Below are 16,341 nucleotides of genomic sequence, written 5' to 3'. Positions count from 1 at the left end.
TACCAACAACAACAAGGGAAGCAAGTTCTATTTTTACTTACTACTATTTATAATAAAATTTAAAAATTAAATATCAGATTAAATACAAATTCCATTAAAAAGCAGAGAATTACATAGGCATGGTGGTGTCCACCTTTGATTCCAGCACTCACAATATAAAGAATAAAAGTGATTTTGTCCAAAAAAAATTAATATTGAAAATACAGAGAGTTTGCCATTGTTGTTGTTTAAGGAAAAAAAAACCCTTTAGAGGCCTTTATTGGCCCTTTTGGGCCAATGGTTAAAAGCACTGGTTACTTTTTCAAAGGACCCAGATTCAATTCCCAATACTCACACGGCAACTTAAAACCATCTGTAACTCCAGTCCCAGGGTATCTGATATTCTTCTGGCCCTCAAAAAAACCCATAAACACACGGTACAAAGGCATATATGCATGTAAAACATCCAAACAAACAAAGTAAAATTTTAAAATAAATAGTACTTTTAGAAAATCAAAAGCAATAATAAAAACTCACTCTTTATCAATGACTTCTCTTTGTACATAGAACACACTTAAAATAATAAGCAGTATTATTTCTTCATGAATTATACAACTAAAGTGATAAGTCAGAATTATCATTTTAAGAATAAATTGTTTAGGTAATTTAACATTTTCAGAGTAAATCATGTAGAACAGAATTTCTTTGTCTATTTAATTCATAGAAATTATATATACCAGGGTTATTAAAATGGTTATACAGCAACATATAATGCCATTATGTAATTAAGCCAATTAGTAAGTACTAAACTGTTCTTATACTTAAAGTGTTAGGTGAATAATTTTTTACAACTCTGCTGACAAGTGAGCTCACAGGAGAAAGGCTGCAGCGTCAGGTAGTGTAGTGTCTACGAGGAAATTACACCTCAACAGACAAGCTTCATGTATCTGCAAGTGCTAAACTAGTCTCAGAAACAGTTTTGCTACAAAATGTGAAACTTTTAAAAATAATTTGCTCCCTACAATATTTATTAAAACATTCAGAACAAATAAATAGTTTAGCTGACCCAGAAGGAGAGGAAGCCTTTATGTGGTGCTCTGAGAAACAGTGAGAAAGAACGAAGCCACCTTCTTCTATTATCAACAGTACCTGTCTAACATGTTTGATAATTTACACTTAATTCCACGTTTCTAACAACACGTCATGAGTTTGCAATGTCAAAGAAAGAGGCTCTTTCCAGTGGGAAGCACGGCCAGACAGTATATCCACGTCAACAGCACTCGTCCCGAGGAGCCTCTGTAAGGCTGCAGTTGGCTCCTTCTCGGGATGCCAGCCTGAGCTTTCTGGCTCTTCTGGTCTCTCCTTCTGTAGCTAGAAGGTGGAGATTCACCCTCAGGGGCCCATACTTGAAACCCTACAATTTAGGCCCTTAAGAGTCCTATATAAAATGTTAAAACCTAAGTCTCTGTGCTGAATTCTCATCAGTCTGAACTCCCTCCAAACTGCAAATGCTTCCATATCAGGTAGCCTTTTCAACAGTTACAGAGGTAGAGGGATTATGTCCTAAGATTCATATCACAGGTTAAAGCTTTCTGACATATTCCAAGTCCTTTCTGTCCAGGGGTGCAGTTTACAGTACAGGCAAACAAACAGAGCAAACAATCATTTACGAACTCAATAACTGGTCAAGCATAACCCCAGAACTCAAAAGGTTGAGCAAGACAAGAAGTTCTCTACCTCCACCATGGGCCAGTCTGAACTACATGCTAGTAAGACTTCCCAACACAATGCCCACTCCCCCAGAAAAACTTACCATAAAAAAAAATCAATTCAATTCAAATAAGGCTAAAGTGGACATATTTATAAATTCATAGAAAAAGATACAGAAAGCTACACACCCAATTGTTAATAGTTATTCTGGAGAAAGACACGAGGTAGAAACAGAAATATATATCCAGTGCTGTGACAAATACCTGTCATCCTAATACTCAGGAAGCTGAGGCAGGAGAGGCAGGAGGATTATCATGAGTTCAAGGCCAGTCTAGACGACATATTAATTTCCATTGCAGCCTACATTACTACAGCATGAGAGCCTATCTCAACCACAACAAAAATGAAAGACAGCGTTCATTTTATAGAATTCACGTTAAAAAGTTTGGAGAAGAGCTACATACATGACGTTCAAATGAAAAATAAATGCCATTTTGCACTGGAGTGACTCTCACATACCTGCATCAAACACAAACATCCTGGCTTACAAAATGAAAAATACTAGTGAGTACATGCTATGTAAATAGTTCCCAGAGAATATTATCATCACTAGAGGGAGTTTTTGAGTATTCCCTCCCTAAAATTGCATCCACTCTCACACAGCCTTTCAACCTTAGCCCTGCTGCCACAGTTAGCGCCTGTTAACATCATTAATATACGCTTACTCAATCATCACAAACTGTTTAGTTTTACATTTATCCTGGATTTTGTTTTCCTTAAGAAATAACCACATACACATGTGCCTACTCACATATCTACACTCACATATACAAACATACTCATACACTCACACACTCAAACACAAACACACACACACACACACACACACACACACACACACACACACACGTTTATATTTCACTGGGGTTCCTGTCTGACTTCTTTAAAGAAAATAATAGCTTCCCACCAGAAAAGCACACTAAGCTGAACAAACTGGTTTATTACCATTGTAAATAGAATGTTCAAACGTTGAGGTAGGGATTGACAAAAGGAAAAAATATAAAAGTATATAGTTTTTAAAAATATAAATGGGAGACACTCTACTACCAAAGCAGCACAACCCAACCCTAACAGCAAATGCAGCTCTCACTGAATATTAGCAATCAAACAACCTTTACAGCTTTGAATTTGCGCATGACTTCAGCATCGTAAAGGGTGCACAACAATCAAATTCATCCTAAACCTTTCTCCAGTTTATTTTTCAAATTAAGAGAAAAAAATACTAAGAATGATCAAATTCCCTATAAAATAAGTTTATGAATCCATAAAACATTAAAAAATAAGATTATAAGCACATAAAGCATTTATGTTCCACCCTTTCCTCTTCAAATCACTTCTCTTTCCTATAATTACTGGGTTTCTAGTATTATTCTAGGACTTCCTTATACTAAAGAGCAATACAGACTATACGTAGTCTATATACACAGACAGAGACATATAGAGACTATATATAGTTACGACACTCTCCCTCAACACATACAATAGCACACAATTCACAGTTCTACGTCTTGGTTTTTTTTTTAAACTATATGGCAATTTTTTGTGTCATTTTTCATAGGTGACTATGCTAGTCCTTCAAGCTAACCAATGACATGCCAGTCAGTAAATTGCTTGGCACATGGTTTCTTTCTCCTAAGATTTTAAAACAAAGCAGATCTGAAGTGTACCGTGGGATTCAGAGACAGCCACGAATTAAGTTATATCTTATTCATTTCTTTTCAATCGGATATGAAAAGGGATGGTCTGCAATCTTTTTTCTCTAATAGCTGTTAAAGCTACAACAATGCAATCGAGGGAAATTACCTTTCCGGTGAGTTCGGGATATCGGTGCCCTAGTCAAATCAACAATGCCTATAAAAGTTTCTTCTTGTGCTTTTCGTTCACTGCAACAGAAAACACCGAGGTTTGTTGTTGCTGTTGTTTTTAAAACGTCTACAAAGCCTTCAAGTTTTGTATGGTTCTGCATTGTAATACCAAAACACCATGACCTGAACTGTCATCTGTCACGTCAGACACCAAAAGCTCTCTCTTCCTTAATCTTTCAGGATTCTGCTGACTACCTCGGACTTCCACGGCAGCAGAAAACACCCACAGGAATATAAACTTCGTGGCACTACTACTGGTACCGGGAGAGCCAGGACCACATCCAGAGCGGCCAGCTCCACAGGCAGAGCGTGGCCCGGCGCGGCGCACGCGGCTCAAGTTGGACGCCCGGGGCCCAGCGCAGCCCGCGGACCGAGCCCCGGAACCACGACCACTAACGGAACCAGCCCTGGGCGGCGGCGGCGGCCGCTCGGACCGTGGATCGCGGCGCGCGCCGGTCGCCGCGAGGGCGGGGGCTCGGCGGAGGAGCTGGCCGCCCCAGCGCCCCATTGGGCGCCGCTCCAAACGTGCCCGAGTGGTGACAGGAATAAAGTGGGTCACAAGGCCTAGCGGGTCCCGGGCGCGAGCGCTCTCCGCGGCCGACTCGGCCTGCCCCGCGCTGCACCGCGCCCAATCTCAAGCGCGCAGCGGCCTCAGCGGCCCTGGGCCGCGGAACCCACCGCGCCCCCCTGCCCCGCAGGTAACCCCGGCGGCCCCGCGACACTTGGCGCAGGCCCCGCTGAGCGCGACTCCCTGGAGCTTCGCGCTCTACGCGTCGCCGGACACCGGCCGCGGCTCCGGCCTCCCAGTCTGGCTGCCGCCCCCCGCCCCAGCCCCAGCCCCGACCCCACACGCTGCCCCCCGCGCCCTCCCGCGTCCTCACCGTGCGGCCGCCTGAAGCTCCGGCTTCCTCCCTCCCCCGCCCGGGACTCTGCCCGCCGGGGCTCACGACTGCCAAGCTGCGATAACCGGGAAACGCCACGACTCCGGGAGCAAGCAGCACCCGGGGCGGCGAGTGCGCGCCCCCGACCCACCCCTCAAAATTCGCCGCTACTGCCGCGCTCCTCCCCCTCCCAGCCTTCCCCTCCTCCACCGGCTCCGGGAGCACGCATGCGCCGCCCAGGCCAGCCTTCCGCCGCGCGTCCGGCCGAGGCCCACCCGGTGGGGCGCACTTACCGGGAGCGCGCGCGCGGCGGCGGCCAGATTTCCTTCGCGCTCTCGCCGTCCGGGATTTCCTCTCTCCAGCCGGTAGCCGCCAGCCCAGTCCGTGATTGCGCTCCCTCCCGGCGCATGCGTCGTGGGCGCAGGGCTCCGCAGCGGGCCGAGCTCTGCACTCGCCCCTCCCCTCGCGGCCGCCTTCCCAGCGCGCCGGGCGCGCATGCGACTTTCCCCGTTAGGCAGCCCCTTGCCGCGCCGCCCCGCGCTATTCCTGGGGATTCCGGGTGCCCGAGGAAACCCCACTCTGCAGGTCGGCGAGAGCTCCCTCCGCGGCCGCAGAGGGAAGCCAGCTGGGATGTCCTGAGCCCCCTTCTCGGCGCAGGCCGGGAGGCGCGGCCTAGCGGAGGGTGCGGCCGCCCGCAGCGGCTAGGGCGGCTCGCGGTTCCCCGAGATGCGGCGCTCCCTACTAGTGGGAGCCGCGGGCTGGAGTGGTTCCTCTCTCCCTGGGAAAGCAAAGAGCTTGGCCCACGCCAAGTTAGAATTCTCCAGCCCGAAGCTCGGCTTCCTCTCCTGGAAGTGCGTGGGCTGCCTGGGACTCGGTTTCCTGGCTCCTAAAGACACACTAGACTGGCGGCTCCTGGGAGATAGTTTTGGAAGACCCAAGTGACCTCGGCTGTAGCCGAGAAGCAAAAGGTCGGGATGTGTTTGCTCCTTTTATGAAAAGGCAAGAGACACTTCAAAAAGATGAGCACGGCGCTAGGGATGAACTAGGACCCTAGTTTACACTGGTTTCTTAGCCACTGCACCCGAATTAATGGGGAAGAAGTCCGTAGAGCCCTAATTCATAGCAATTTCTTTTAAAAATCAACTTGGACATCAAACAGAAGGCATTAACCTATACTCTTTAACTCCAAAAATCCTCTCTCCAGGGTAATGTCTATCTCAATGATAATTAAGTTCTTGATGTATATTCGGGGGGAAAGAAACCTTCAAAACTAGGGAAATTAGCTCCATTCTCCCCAGCAGTGTGAACTCAGAGGAAGGAGAATCCTCAAATTCCTGGCTACGTAGCCAGAACCCTGTCAGGAGAACTTTTCCTTGGTGCATTCATTCTTCGTTCGTTTCGCCATTGAAGGCTCTTAATGCACAATTCCTGCTGTCCGAATTCATCTGCTACTCGGGTTCATTGACTTTACCCATTCTCCTCTCAATCCTTGTGGTCCAGGCAGGACACTGGAGGAGGAGACCTTGGGTTCTCTGTTTCAGATTGGCAATTACTGCCAAGAAGACTGTTTTCCAAGGAGTTTGGTTCCGAAAAAGATAAAATCTTTTCTTGTGTGACTAGTGAAAGAGCAGGCACCATGAAGGGAAAAACCAGAAAACAGATGAAAAGATAGTGAAGTAGCCTGGATGCATGAGCGCTGCAATCGATGTGGGCTAGATTCCCTTGGAAATTTCAGTTAATCAATAAATTCCTGAATGTGTTTGTTTTATTGCTTAAAACCAATAAGAGCTTTTCTGCCACCTACAAGTCAACGTCTTGATCACTGGTAGGTAGTAAAGGATGGGGTGGAGGTAAGGTTAATAAGGTAACCTATTTGGTTACAGCCAAACGAATTTGAATGCTTTTCCTAGGTCGGATGTTTTGGGTTTTATTTAGTTTCTTTTTCTATTCTAGCTCCTCTAGTACTTATACATACACATGCATATACATATACATATACATATACATATACATATACATATACATATACATATACATATACATATACATCTTCAAGATGACCTTTGCCCCCTTTAATGGTTTCATTGTCCTCTTAGTCACCTGTGACTCCTCCCTCGCTCACATTCTCTGTTTAATTATTTACCAAGACTTGGTGATAATCCCTTGACTTTCTGCTCAGTCCTGTCACTGTTTGACTATTTCCCACGGTTCAGTTTACAACTTTTCCCCCATTAAAAAAAAGTTTCTTTTACTCCCCAACTTTCACACACTGCGTTTCCAGCAAACAGCTTCGCCTCTTAAATCCTAAATCTAGGCTCCCAATTCCAAACCACTGCCTTAAACGCCCTGTGCCTTGCTGCCATTTAAACTGTTTCCAGTCCTCTTTTCAGCTGCCTTTTCATCAAGTTACTCATCTGTAAAAACTGTAAGCTGCAGATAACAGTCTCCATCCCCAGAACCATGAAGAGGCAGCTGGGTTTCTATCCACACTGCCTGCTATGTAAATCCCATCTCAAGTATTGGCCACTTTCAGTTTTGAAATTAAAGTATAATTACATCATTTCCCCTTCCCTCTACCTCCTCGAGTCCTTCCCAACCTATTTCTCTAATTTAGTGCGTGTGTATTCCCAAACATAAGCATACAGCCCACTTGGTTTGTATAATGTCTCTTGATATCGGATAACCAATTTAAGGGCTCTCCTCTAGGGAAGACTGCCACTAACACTTTCCGATTTTAGCATTCCTTAGTTGTCTGTAGTTTTGTCAGAGGTTTACCCCTTCCATGTTAGCTATGTTTGAGACTTCAAACCTCCCTCTGTGTCTGTATTACAGTCTCTCTGCCTCTTCATCCTCTATGGCCCTAAGCCTTAGGTACAGAAACTGTTGTAGATGAGCAGTGGGAGCTGGGCACCACCCGTCACCTGTTCTCTGCATTTTGAGGTGGTTTTCTGTAATGGCCTCCGTTTGTTTTGGAAAAGTCTCTTTGATGAGGGGTGAGATCTGTCCTTATCTGTGAGCATAGTGGGCGTACGGATCAGGATTTAGAATGTAGTTAGAAATGACTGGGCTGGCGATGTGGCAGCTGTAGGTTCTCCTTCAGGATCCATGACATCACCAGCACCAGGCAGTTGGCTGGGTTTCCAATCCTGGGAACCGTTTCCTTCTTGTTGTGTGGGCCTTAAGCCCAAGGAAGGAGCTATGGAGCTGTTGGGATTCGGCCAATGTTTGTGAACCACAATTGCATTCTTGGGGATACTGTTTGGCAGTTTTTAAAATCCAGTTTCCTCCCATGATCTTAGCTGTCTTCTTTGTTCAACCTTTCCCTAGTTGCATATGTTCCACTAATCACAAAGTAATGTCTGCTCTTCCATAACCCATTCACGACTGCCACCAACACTCCTAGCCTTAGCATATTTTTACATGAGTTGGAAGATCCAGGCATGCAATAGTTCTGTCGAGGTGTTTAAATCCCATGGCTCTATTATTCAGATTCTTTCCAGTCTTTTTAACAGAGGGACTTTCAGTAATAATATATGTGGCATTACGGAATTCATGTCAAAAGTATAGGCTTTGGATGTCACTATTGCCTTAAGCTGGGGGATACTGAAAGCCAAGGCGCTTCGGAGAGTTACCCACAGGATCTAAGGATGAGAGTTTGGGAGAACGGTGGCTCTAGGTGGTGAGGATGATGGCTGTCCACCTTTACAGTCTGCCGCTGGGTCCCTGGGAATGGTTACATTGACGCAGGCATTTGCCTGCAGTATGTCCCCCCTTCAGTCTTCATACACATATGTCCCATTAGCTACTTGATGTCTCAAGTATGCCCCTAAAACAAGAATGCATTGCTATCTTGGGTGGTTAACAGTGGTACTCACTTGTAATCCGTGCAGGGCCCTGTCTTTATAAAAGAAGGAGAAAGTACATGTGAGAGCAGTCACAGAGCTCCTTCTGTGCATCCACGTGCTTAATCACGGCCACAATGCCTTATTTGGTCTGCCCCATGCCTGCCCTCCAGTCTCACAGCCTACCATTTGCTCCTGTAACATTCCAGAAACGTCTTTCCGATTCCTGGCTGATCCCTGCCCACGACAGGCTTTGACAGAGGCAGCAGCACTGCGAACCTCCGCCTAGAAGCTGCTACACCTATTCTTAAGCCTCCTCCTCAACCCGCAAGTGTCGGCATAGGATTTAAGTATTTCTACTCATCTGTCTACGCAGTACCCAGTTTCTTATTTACTCTTTCTCCCATAATATATTACTTGCATACATCTGATTAATGTATGTTCTGTGTCTTACTTCAACCATCTCCCCTACCAGATGATTCACTACTTTATTACTACTTAGAGCATGGATTTCAATACCTGAGGTGACTAAGTGACTGAGATTAGCGGTAAAGCCTACTGGGAAGGGTTTTCTGTCCCCAACTAAGATTGGAGGCAGATGGTCAAAAAGTAGTTTTAGATGTACATAACGCAAAGGAGGGATAAACTGGGATTCATTGGGGAAGATCATGTGACCAGTAGTGCTGTCCTAATAGTGTTCCATAAGAATGTGGACACTACTGTAGGTAAAAAACCTCCCTATATAAGACCGTGTGGCTGTAATAAAGTTACCACCTAAGAATGTGTGTCACTCTACCACCCGGGTAGGAGTCTGAGACACTAGAATACATGCTGCTATGAGACTGTGCAGCCCTGCGGAGAAAGCCAACGCCTGTGTAATATACGTGACATGGACTAGAGGATGAGACCACCAGTATATGGTGTGCAGTGAAGTCCAAAGTAGGGAGCAAAGAGTACCGAGTATCTCACCTTCTAAGTAACCACCAATACATGATTCCGGAAACGACCTCCTGCTCCTGCTCCTCCGTGTGCGTGCCTGTGTGCATGCATGTGCTTAAGAGTGTGCTCACTGGGGATCAGAGCACTCTACCCATGAACCTCCATTTATTGACTCATTCTGAGACAAGTCTCAATATGTAGCCCAGGCTGGCCTCAAACTTGTGTTCTCCTACCTCTGTATGTCTGAAGCCATGTCTTCTTGGGTTTTTAGACAATAGTGTCTTTTTCTTTCCTCCCCTTTCACCCCATTTCATGAAAAGTAACTATGGCTTCAGTAGCAGCACTTGGAGAAATTGAAGGTGTCCCTAGACTTCGGAGTCTAGAGGAAAGGGCAGTCATCCAAGGGCAGATTTATCAGTATCACCCAGTGCTTACCAAACAGGGGGAAAGAGACTGCTGGCCTGGGGTGTCAAAGCACGCTTTCCCCACTGTTCGACATGGTGAGGATGGGATATTTCTCTGATTTGACTGACTGAAAGTACTGTCTGAGCTTGAATCACCTGACACAGGAAAAGGAAATTCTACCAGCAAGACTAGCTATACTTCTTGGGGTAAGATTGGGGCTCAAGGTAGATGGACTAAGAGATCAGTAGAGACAGGGCTAACCTCTTCTATGTCCACGTTGAGCAAGGGACTGCATCATGGGCAGCTGGTCCAGTTTCCGGGAGACCTCAGTGTGCCTCATTGAAAACAAGTTCTTGGATGCAATATGAATTTCAGGCAATCAAAATGTATTATTCCTCGTCTCCAAGTCCCTACTACCATGAAGATAGACCTAGAAAGGGAAGAACAGGCTAAAACAACCCAATTTGAGGATAGCCTTGGCTACATAGCTAGACTCTGTCATACAGCAGCATCTTCCATCTTCAGAGTTCTTTGTATTCAATTCTGATTTGGAACTAAAACTGGAATTTCAACTTGGGTGAGGTTAGACACAGTCAAGCTTTAAGGGATTTGCTGCATAAGCTCCTGGAGTTTTAATGCACCTTCCGGCCACCCAGGCATCTCAGTAGAGTGAAAATTCACCCAGTAGGTCTGGGTAGAGTCAGAGTATGCATTTCTAACAAGTTTCCTGGAAATGACAATGACACTAGGAGCAAACTTTAATATCATACTATAAGCAGAGAAAGATATTTCAGTAGCATGCAGCTGTCGAGGATCATTAAAAACATGAGAATGACAAAACAAAGTATCCCTGTTATAAGACACACTTATTAAGTATTGGCAATTAAAAACTGTCGTTTTTGCCCTTTCAGACTGTTCTACACAGTGAAGAATATCACGTCAGTTTTCTCACAGGCTTGACAAAGTCTATATTCTACTGAAATGGCAAATATATTTGTGAAGTTGTAGAGGCCTGTGATCATAGCACAAGTCTCTGCTAGAAGAGTGTGTGTGCACCGTGTGGAAGAGTGAGGCTAGGGTAACATGAAACCATCCTACTCTTATATTCTACAGTCGTATGTTTGCACAAATGGTAAGTCTTCAGAACTGCGTCTGTGGATAAACCCTTACTACTGTCTTTTGGTGGATCAAAGTTAAGAAGGAAAAGTTAACTTTTATTTTAGCTATCCTGATCATTTAAAAATAAATCGACAATTGAGAGAGAGAGAGAGAGAGAGAGAGAGAGAGAGAGAGAGAGAGAGAGAGAGGGAGGGAGAGAGAGAGAGAGAGTGTGTGTGTGTGTAGAGGAATGGTTCAATGGTTAAGGTCACTGACTGCTCCTCCAGAGGACCTGGGGTTCAGTTCTCAGCACTGTCCTGGCTGCTCGCACCTGTCTATAAGTCCAGTTGCAGGGGATTTGATACACTCCTCTGGGCTCCCTGAATACCAGGCACAGTTGATGTGCAGAGTAACAAGCAGAATAAAATACCCATACACATAAAATAAATAAAATTTAAAATAAAAGGGAAAGGCTATATTATGGGGATGTTTTACACTTGGTTTCACTTGGAAGGAAAACTAATGCTCATGTTTGCCTGGATTAGACAGCTCAAGAGCTGAATCGTAACTTTATGACAGTAAGGCTTTTCCTTTTGTTCCACACTCTATCCTGAGCAAGAACTAATCCAGCCATGGAAGAGATTGGAATTGAATGGATAGAACTAGGTAGCTATATCTTTGATATGATTTTCCTAGAAAACAGACTCTAAAATAGATCATTGTAGGGTCTGTAGAGATGACTCCCTGGTAAACAGCAAACACGATCCAGGCACCCTGTGAAAGCCAGGTGTGGCCTTGTGTGGCTCGAATGTTAGCACTGGGAAGCAGAATGCAAGGACCGAGTAATGGGGACAGGGGAGCTCTTGCTCAGGCAGACCAGCTTTCCTCTGAGAGGCCCTATCTCAGAAACTGAGGTAGAGGGCACCTCTGACCTCTACATGCACATTCACAGGCATTCACACCTGTACACACATGGGTGCGCACATGCAAAATGTCTTAATTTTATTTATGAAACCGTATTTATTTCCTTCAATGTGTCTTTTTTTTATTCTTTATTTTTTAGTGTTAATTTTTTTCTTTATTAACTTGAGTATTTCTTATTTACATTTTGATTGTTATTCCCTTTCCCGGTTTCCGGGCCAACAACCCCCTAACCCCTCCCCCTCCCCTTCTATAAGGCTGTTCCCCTCCCCATCCTCCCCCCATTACTGCCATCCCCTCAACAATCACATTCACCAGGGGCTCAGTCTTAGCAGGACCAAGGGCTTCCCCTTCCACTGGTGATCTTACTAGGATATTCATTGCTACCTATGAGGTCAGAGTCCAGGGTCAGTCCATGTATAGTCTTTAGGTAGTGGCTTAGTCCCTGGAAGCTCTGGTTGCTTAGCATTGTTGTTCATATGGGGTCTCGGGCCCCTTCAAACTTTTCCAGTCCTTTCTCTGATTCCTTCAACAGGGGTCCCATTCTCAGTTCAGTGGTTTGCTGCTGGTATTCGCCTATGTATTTGCTGTATTCTGGCTGTGTCTCTCAGGAGAGATCTACATCCGGCTCCTGTCGGTCTGCACTTCTTTGCTTCATCCATCTTATCGAGTTTGGTGGTTGTATATGTATGGGCCACATGTGGGGCAGGCTCTGAATGGGTGTCCCTTCTGCCTCTGTTTTAAACGTTGCCTCCCTATTCCCTCCCAAGGGTATTCTTGTTCCCCTTTTAAAGAAGGAGTGAAGCATTCGCATTGTGGTCATCCTTCTTGAGTTTCATGTGTTCTGTGCATCTAGGGCAATTCAAGCATTTGGGCTAATATCCACTTATCAATGAGTGCATACCATGTGTGTTTTTCTGTGATTGGGTTACCTCACTCAGGATGATATTTTCCAGTTCCATCTATTTGCCTATGAATTTCATAGAGTCATTGTTTTTGATTGCTGAGTAATATTCCATTCTGTAGATGTTCCACATTTTCTGTATCCATTCCTCTGTTGAAGGGCATCTGGGTTCTTTCCAGCTTCTGGCTATTATAAATAAGGCTGCTATGAACATAGTGGAGCACGTGTCTTTGTTATATGTTGGGGCATCTTTTGGGTATATGCCCAAAAGTGGTATAGCTGGGTCCTCAGGTAGTTCAATGTCCAATTTTCTGAGGAACCTCCAGACTGATTTCCAGAATGGTTGTACCAGTCTGCAATCCCATCAACAATAGAGGAGTGTTCCTCTTTCTCCACATCCTCACCAGCATTTGCTGTCACCTGAGTTTTTGATCTTAGCCTTCTCATTGGTGTGAGGTGAAATCTCAGGGTTGTTTTGATTTGCATTTCCCTTATGACTAAAGATATTGAACATTTCTTTAGGTGTTTCTCAGCCATTCGGCATTCCTCAGCTGTGAATTCTTTGTTTAGCTCTGAACCCCATTTTTAATAGGGTTATTTGTCTCCCTGTGGTCTAACTTCTTGAGTTCATTGTATATTTTGGATATAAGCCCTCTATCGGTTGTAGGATTGGTAAAGATCTTTTCCCAATCTGTTGGTTGCCGTTTTGTCCTAACCACAGTGTCCTTTGCCGTACAGAAGCTTTGCAGTTTTATGAGATCCCATTTGTCGATTCTTGATCTTAGACCATAAGCCATTGGTGTTTTGTTAAGGAAATTTTTTCCAGTGCCCATGTGTTCGAGATGCTGCCCTAGTTTTTCTTCTATTAGTTTGAGTGTATCTGGTTTGATGTGGAGGTTCTTGATCCACTTGGACTTAAGCTTTGTACAGGGTGATAAGCATGGATTGATCTGCATTCTTCTACATGTTGACCTCCGGTTGAACCAGCACCATTTGCTGAAAATGCTATCTTTTTTTCCATTTGATGGTTTTGGCTCCTTTGTCAAAAATCAACTGCCCATAGGTGTGTGGGTTCATTTCTGGGTCTTCAATTCTGTTCCATTGGTCTATCTGTCTGTCTCTGTACCAATACCATGCAGTTTTTATCACTATTGCTCTGTAATACTGCTTGAGTTCAGGGATAGTGATTCCCCCTGAAGTCCTTTTATTGTTGAGGATAGTTTTAGCTATCCTGGGCTTTTTGTTATTCCAGATGAATTTGCAAATTGTTCTGTCTAACTCTTTGAAGAAATGGATTGGTATTTTGATGGGGATTGCATTGAATCTGTAGATCGCTTTTGGTAGAATGGCCATTTTTACTATATTAATCCTGCCAATCCATGAGCATGGGAGATCTTCCCATCTTCTGAGGTCTTCTTCAATTTCTTTCTTCAGAGTCTTGAAGTTCTTATTGTACAGATCTTTTACTTGCTTGGTTAAAGTCACACCGAGGTAGTTTATATTATTTGGGTCTATTATGAAGGGTGTCGTTTCCCTAATTTCTTTCTCGGCTTGTTTCTCTTTTGTGTAGAGGAAGGCTACTGATTTATTTGAGTTAATTTTATACCCAGCCAGTTTGCTGAAGTTGTTTATCAGCTTTAGTAGTTCTCTGGTGGAACTTTTGGGATCACTTAAATATACCATCATATCATCTGCAAATAGTGATATTTTGACTTCTTCTTTTCCGATCTGTATCCCCTTGACCTCCTTTTGTTGTCTGATTGCTCTGGCTAGAACTTCAAGAACTATATTGACTAAGTAGGGAGAGAGTGGGCAGCCTTGTCTAGTCCCTGATTTTAGTGGGATTGCTTCAAGTTTCTCTCCATTTAGTTTAATGTTAGCAACTGGTTTGCTGAATGTGGCTTTTACTATGTTTAGGTATGGGCCTTGAATTCCTATTCTTTCCAGGACTTTTATCATGAAGGGGTGTTGAATTTTGTCAAATGCTTTCTCAGCATCTAATGAAATGATCATGTGGTTTTGATATTTCAGTTTGTTTATATAATGGATCACGTTGATGGTTTTCCGTATATTAAACCATCCCTGCATGCCTGGGATCAAGCCTACTTGATCATGGTGGATGATTGTTTTGATGTGCTCTTGGATTCGGTTTGCCAGAATTTTATTGAGTACTTTTGTGTCGATATTCATAAGGGAAATTGGTCTGAAGTTCTCTTTCTTTGTTGGGTCTTTGTGTGGTTTAGGTATAAGAGTAATTGTGGCTTCATAGAAGGAATTTGGTAGCGCCCCATCTGTTTCAATTTTGTGGAATAGTTTGGATAGTATTGGTATGAGGTCCTCTGTGAAGGTCTGATAGAATTCTGCACTAAACCCGTCTGGACCTGTGCTCTTTTTGGTTGGGAGACCTTTAATGACTGCTTCTATTTTGTTAGGAGTTATGGGGTTGCTTAAATAGTTTATCTGTTCCTGATTTAACTATAGTACCTGGTATCTGTCTAGGAAATTGTCCATTTCCTGCAGATTTTCGTTTTGTTGAATATAGTCTTTTGTAGTAGGATCTGATGATTTTTTGAATTTCCTCTGATTCTGTAGTTATGTCTCCCTTTTCATTTCATTTCTGATTTCTGTGTCCTCTGGTTAGTCTGGCTAAGGGTTTATCTATCTTGTTGATTTTCTCAAAGAACCAACTTTTGGTTCTGTTGATTCTATGGTCCTTTTTGTTTCTACTTGGTTGATTTCAGCTCTGAGTTTGATTATTTCCTGCCTTCTACTCCTCCTGGGTGTATTTGCTTCTTTTTGTTCTAGAGCTTTTAGGTGTGCTGTCAAGCTGCTGACATATGCTCTTTCCTGTTTCTTTCTGCAGGTACACAGCGCTATGAGTTTTCCTCTTAGCACAGCTTTCATTGTGTCCCATAAGTTTGGGGATGTTGTACCTTCATTTTCATTAAATTCTAAAAAGTCTTTAATTTCTTTTTTTATTTCTTCCTTGACCAGGTTATCATTGAGTAGAGCATTGTTCAATTTCCAAGTATATGTGGGCATTCTTCCCTTATTGATATTGAAGACCAGTTTTAGGCCGTGGTGGTCCGATAGCACGCATGGGATTATTTCTATCTTTCTGTATCTGTTGAGGCCTGTTTTATGACAAATTATATGGTCAATTTTGGAGAAAGTACCATGAGGAGCTGAGAAGAAGGTATATCCTTTTGCTTTAGGATAGAATGTTCTATAAATATCTGTTAAGTCCATTTGGTTCATGACTTCTCTTAGTCTGTCTACGTCTCTGTTTAGTTTCTGTTTCCATGATCTGTCCACTGATGAGAGTGGGGTGTTGAAATCTCCTACTATTATTGTGTGAGGTGCAATGTGTGTTTTGAGCTTTAGTAAGGTTTCTTTTACGTATGTAGGTGCCCTTGTATTTGGGGCATAGATATTTAGGATTGAGAGTTCATCTTGGTGGATTTTTCCTTTCATGAATATGAAGGGTCCTTCCTTATCTTTTTTGATGACTTTTGGTTGAAAATCGATTTTATTCGATATTAGAATGGCTACTCCAGCTTGCTTCTTCAGACCATTTGCTTGGCAAGTTGTTTTCCAGCCTTTTACTCTGAGGTAGTGTCTTTCTTTGTCTCTGAGGTGTGTTTCCTGTAGGCAGCAGAATGCAGGGTCCTCGTTGCGTATCCAGTTTGTTAATCTATGTCTTTTTATTGGGGAGTTGAGGCCATTGATGTTGAGAG

The 16,341-nt window shown here is 43.8% G+C and overlaps 1 protein-coding gene across 28 annotated transcripts in view; it reads right to left on the bottom strand.

Moving 5' to 3' along the window:
* The window catches only part of Clock (clock circadian regulator), an 84,126-nt gene extending 79,197 nt beyond the window's left edge, over positions 1–4,929 (bottom strand). For 19 of the 28 annotated variants that reach the window (XM_063273557.1, XM_039092380.2, XM_039092373.2 and 16 more), the window contains exons 1-2: positions 4,789–4,929; positions 3,553–3,632 (exon numbers count right to left, since the gene is read on the bottom strand). The gene's annotated coding sequence lies outside the window, so the exon portion shown is untranslated. Of the gene's footprint in view, positions 1–3,552; positions 3,633–4,495; positions 4,637–4,788 lie in introns of those variants that run through there. The other 9 variants (XM_063273564.1, XM_063273555.1, XM_039092374.2 and 6 more) reach the window with 3 other exon arrangements.
* Positions 4,930–16,341: the final 11,412 nt, after the last annotated feature.

Source organism: Rattus norvegicus, chromosome 14, assembly GCF_036323735.1.
Source record: "Rattus norvegicus strain BN/NHsdMcwi chromosome 14, GRCr8, whole genome shotgun sequence".
Lineage (NCBI taxonomy): Eukaryota > Metazoa > Chordata > Mammalia > Rodentia > Muridae > Rattus > Rattus norvegicus.
The sequence above is the reverse complement of the archived record's forward strand: the minus strand, read 5'-3'. Positions and strand labels throughout refer to the sequence as shown.